Source organism: Dromiciops gliroides, chromosome X (assembly GCF_019393635.1).
Source record: "Dromiciops gliroides isolate mDroGli1 chromosome X, mDroGli1.pri, whole genome shotgun sequence".
Classification (NCBI taxonomy): Eukaryota; Metazoa; Chordata; class Mammalia; order Microbiotheria; family Microbiotheriidae; genus Dromiciops; species Dromiciops gliroides.
Genome location: NC_057867.1, coordinates 1540369 through 1546368, shown reverse-complemented (window position 1 = coordinate 1546368; position 6000 = coordinate 1540369). Strand labels below are relative to the sequence as shown.

General features: G+C 45.7%; 1 protein-coding gene across 9 annotated transcripts in view; it reads right to left on the bottom strand.

The window, feature by feature from the left end:
* The window catches only part of KLF8 (Kruppel like factor 8), a 46668-nt gene that overhangs the window by 7701 nt on the left and 32967 nt on the right, over window positions 1–6000 (bottom strand). The window lies entirely within an intron of this gene.

Below are 6000 nucleotides of genomic sequence, written 5' to 3'. Positions count from 1 at the left end.
GATGATAGATGGATGGATGGAGGATGGATGGATGATAGATAGATGGATAGAGGATGGATGGAGGATGGATGGATGGATGGAGGATGGATGGATGATAGATGGATGGATGGATGGAGGATGGATGGATGATAGATGGATGATGGATGGATGATGGATGGATGGATGGATGGATGGATGGATGGATGGATGGATGGATGATAGATGGATGGATGGATGGATGGATGATGGATGGATGGAGGATGGATGAATGATGGATGGATGGATGGATGATGGATGGATGGAGGATGGATGGATGATAGATAGATGGATGATAGATGGATGGAGGATGGATGGATGATAGATGGATGGATGATGGATGGATGATAAGTGGATGGATGGATGGATGATAGATGGATGGATGGAGGATGGATGGATGATAGATGGATGGATGGAGGATGGATGGATGATAGATGGATGGATGATGGATGGATGGATGATAGATGGATGGATGGAGGACGGATGGAGGATGGATAGATGATAGATGGATGGATGGAGGATGGATGGATGATAGATGGATGATGGATGGATGATAGATGGATGGATGGATGATAGATGGATGATAGATGGATGGATGGATGATAGATGGATGATAGATGGATGGATAGATGGATGATAGATGGATGGATAGATGGATGATAGATGGATGGATGGATGGATGGATGGATGATAGATGGATGGATGGATGGATGATAGATGGATGGATGGATGATAGATGGATGGATGGATGGATGATAGATGGATGATAGATGGATGATAGATGGATGGATGGATGGATGGATGATAGATGGATGATAGATGGATGATAGATGGATGGATGGATGATAGATGGATGGATGGATGGATGATAGATGGATGATAGATGGATGATAGATGGATGGATGGATGGATGATAGATGGATGGATGGATGGATGGATGGATGATAGATAGATAGATGGATGGATGATAGATGGATGATGGATGGATGATAGATGGATGGATGTATGATAGATGGATGATAGATGGATGGATGGATGATAGATGGATGATAGATGGATGGATAGATGGATGATAGATGAATGGATGGATGATAGATGGATGATAGATGGATGGATAGATGGATGATGGATGGATGGATGGATGGATGATAGATGGATGGATGGATGGATGATAGATGGATGATAGATGGATGGATGATAGATAGATGGATGATAGATGGATGGATGATAGATGGATGATAGATGGATGATAGATGGATGGATGGATGGATGGATGGATGGATGGATGATAGATGGATGGATGGATGGATGATAGATGGATGATAGATGGATGATAGATGGATGATAGATGGATGGATGGATGGATGATAGATGGATGATAGATGGATGGATGGATGATAGATGGATGGATGGATGATAGATGGATAGATGGATGGATGATAGATGGATGATAGATGGATGGATGGATGATAGATGGATGATAGATGGATGGATGGATGGATGATAGATGGATGGATGGATGGATGATAGATGGATGGATGGAGGATGGATGGATGATAGATGGATGGAGGATGGATGGATGGATGGATGGATGATAGATGATAGAGGATGGATGGATGGATGGATGATAGATGGATGGATGGAGGATGGATGGATGATAGATGGATGGATGATAGATGGATGATAGATGGATGGATGGATGGATGGATGATAGATGGATGATAGATGGATGATAGATGGATGGATGGATGGATGATAGATGGATGATAGATGGATGGATGGAGGATGGATGGATGATAGATGGATGATTGATGGATGGATGGATGATAGATGGATGATAGATGGATGGATGGATGGATGATAGATAGATGGAGGATGGATGGATGGAGGATGGATGGATGATAGATGGATGGAGGATGGATGGATGATAGATGGATGGATGATAGATGGATGATAGATGGATGGATGGATGGATGATAGATGGATGATGGATGGATGGATGGATGATAGATGGATGGAGGATGGATGGATGGAGGATGGATGGATGATAGATGGATGGAGGATGGATGGATGATAGATGGATGATAGATGGATGGATGGATGGATGATAGATGGATGGAGGATGGATGGATAGAGGATGGATGGATGATAGATGGATGGAGGATGGATGGATGATAGATGGATAGATGGATGATAGATGATAGATGGATGGATGGATGATAGATGGATGGATGGAGGATGGATGGATGATGGTTGGAGGATAGATGGATGGATGGATGATAGATGATGGAGGATGGATGGATGGATGGATGGATGGATGATAGATGGATAGATGGAGGATGGATGGATGGAGGATGGATGGATGATAGATGGATGGAGGATGGATGGATGATAGATGGATGGAGGATGGATGGATGATAGATGGATGGATGGAGGATGGATGGATGATAGATGGATGGATGGAGGATGGATGGATGATAGATGGATGGAGAATGGATGGATGATAGATGGATGGAGGATGAATGGATGATGGATGGATGGATAATGGATAGATGATAGATAGATGGATGGAGGATGGATGGATGATAGATGGATGGAGGATGGATGGATGATAGATGGATGGATGGATGATGGATGGATGATAGATGGATGGATGGAGGATGGATGGATGATAGATAGATGGATAGAGGATGGATGGAGGATGGATGGATGGATGGAGGATGGATGGATGATAGATGGATGGATGGATGGAGGATGGATGATAGATGGATGATGGATGGATGGATGGATGGATGATAGATGGATGGATGGATGGATGATAGATGGATGGATGGATGGATGATGGATGGATGGAGGATGGATGGATGATAGATGGATGGATGGATGGATGGATGGATGGATGGATGGATGGATGGATGATGGATGGATGGAGGATGGATGGATGATAGATGGATGGATGGATGGATGATGGATGGATGGAGGATGGATGGATGATAGATAGATGGATGATAGATGGATGGAGGATGGATGGATGATAGATGGATGGATGGAGGATGGATGATAGGTGGATGGATGGATGGATGATAGATGGATGGATGGAGGATGGATGATGGATGGATGGATAGATGATAGATGGATGGATGGAGGATGGATGGATGATAGATGGATGGATGGAGGATGGATGGATGATAGATGGATGGATGGAGGATGGATGGATGATAGATGGATGGATGGAGGACGGATGGAGGATGGATAGATGATAGATGGATGGATGGAGGATGGATGGATGATAGATGGATGATGGATGGATGATAGATGGATGGATGGATGGATGATGGATGGATGGAGGATGGATGATAGATGGATGGATGGAGGATGGATGGATGATAGATGGATGGATGGAGGATGGATGGATGATAGATGGATGGATGGAGGATGGATGGATGATAGATGGATGGATGGAGGATAGATGGATGGATGGAGGATGGATGGATGATAGATATAGACAAGTGAATGGATGGACGGAGAGATAGAATAAAATACTACTAAGAAGCATAAGAATAAATGGAGCATTACATAAGATGACAAACAGTATCTGTTCCAAACTCCAGACCTAGCATTATTCTGGATGAAGAAATGTTGGAGACTTTTTCAATGTGACCAAGGATAACAGAGTACGTGCTGTTACTTGATATAGCCCTGGCAATGCCCACTAGTGGAATAAGACAAGATAAGCAATTAAGAGAACAAGCCTGGGCAAAGAGGAACCGCATCATCATTTGTAGATGATAGGATGTTTTCACTTAGAGAACCCTGGAGATTTATAATGAATCACTTCATGAAGTAGGAGGAGCAAGGGGATAGCAAAGAGGCAATAAAAGCCAATGTTTCCTTCTCCTCCAAATCCCCAGGGCTAGGTCCTGTCACCCCCAACCTCCCCAGGCCAGCTTGTCCTCTTTTCTCATACATTTCTGCCCATATGGGGAGAGGCAGCCTCAGTCCTTCATCTGTCCCAACTCGAGGGCCTCATGAACTCCCTATTCTTGAGTGGTAACTCAAGAGTAGATTGCATGCTCATTGAAGAGAACCTTTGTGCCCATATATAAGGGGGTTTCTCTTTCAGAGAGTTTCTTTTTCAGCTGGACTCACTCACCTGAACAGGGATGATGGGGGAGGGGGCAGGGAAAGAAGGAGAGAGAGGATGAGATGACTGACATTAAATTTCAAGTCAAATAAAGTGCCCAATGAGCTTATCTTAGGTACCTGCTAACAGGTGGCTCAGTGGATAAAGTGCTGGGTTTGGAATAAGGAAGACTCATCTTCTTGAGGTCAAATCTGGCCTCTGATACTTACTAGCTGTGTGACTCTGGGCAAGTCACTTCCCCCTGTTTGCCTCAGTTTCCTCATCTGTAAAATGAGCTGGAGAAGGAGATGGCCAACCCCTCCAGCATCTCTGCCCAGAAAACCCCAAATGGGGTCACAAAGAGTCGGACATGACTGAAAAACAAAACATATTTCCCCTCCTCTTTTTCAGTGGTCTCTCTTCTAGCTTTATTCTCATCTCTTTTCACACGGTCATCTCTTTAGAAACACAGTCGAAAATCTGGCCAGGAACTGAAGTCCAGCTCCATGGCCTCTCACCCATATGTTCCAGTTCTCTCCCTTGTTAGCTTCTTCAGGGTCTGAAGCTGTTTCATACCTGAACTGCATGGTTGCTGAGTTACTAGCAGCTCCTTCCTTAACGCAGAAGTCTCCTCATTGACCTTGCTAAGTGTTTGCTGAGTGCTTGAGGGAAATCATTCCCAGCCTCAAGGGAACACCCAGGAGAAGCTGGACTGGACTAGGCTCTTCTTGACTGCAGGCCCTGCGTTCTATGTGACACCTCCCCATCTGCCTCCTCAAGTTACATTGGGACTAGTGGGGGAGAGGCTAGAGGGGAGAAGCTGGCCACACTCCTAAGACTAACGGACAAATCAAATCAAAGGCCCCAACACAACTTTTGTAAGTCATGCTGGCTGCTTCGGCCATCCAGTGCCAAGGAGGCAGCAAACAAGGGAGGAAGAATGATTGCCAAGGGTGTGAAAAGGCACACTTCAAGTTGATATGGAGAGGCCTTCCCTGGATCCTTGGCTTATGTTTCTAGAGCCCTGGGCAGGCCTCCTTTGGACCAATCAGCTGGCCCAGGGTATTAGTCCCCACCTTGAAGATGGTTCTCTGCTTCAGAAAGCAGCATAATGCAATGGAAAGAGCCCTGGGTCGGAAGAAAGGCAGAGAACCTCAGTTCGAATCTCACCACTGATATTTACTGGCTGAGTAACCTTGGCCAAGTCACTTCCTCCATTCTCCAGGCCTCAGTTTCTCCAAGAGTAAAATGAGGCATTGAACCAGATGGCCTCCAAGGTCCCTAGGAAGTGGCTGGTGAGGTTCTGAAGGCTGTTTCTACACTGGCGAAGTTCTGGGTCTTGGGCCACAATGAGACTGGGGACAAAAATGGGGTAACCACAAATGAACTTTCCTTCCAGTCTTTTGCCTTGGGGGCCAAACAGGGCCAATGATAGGGCCACAGGTGCCACTGAGCGAACAGCACTGATGCTCTCTGGCACAGGTTCTTGCAGTGGTAGATCTGCCTCCTCAACAAGGAGAGCCAGTTATCAGGCCTCCCAATGCAATGGAGTCAACTCTTCCTTTTTTGGGGGGGGGGGGCAGGGCAATGGGGGTTAAGTGACTTGCCCAGGGTCACACAGCTAGTAAGTGTCAAGTGTCTGAGGCCAGATTTGAACTCAGGTCCTCCTGGATGCAGGGCTAGTGCTTTATCAACTGCAGCGCCACCTAGCTGCCCCCATGGAGTCAACTCTTGACAGAGGAGGAAACTGAGACTCTTGGAAACAAAGTGAATTGGCCAAAGTCACACAGTCAGTAAGAGTCTGGAATGGAATTTGAACCCAAGTCTCTTGACACCAAGTATAGCATTCTTAGCATCATGGC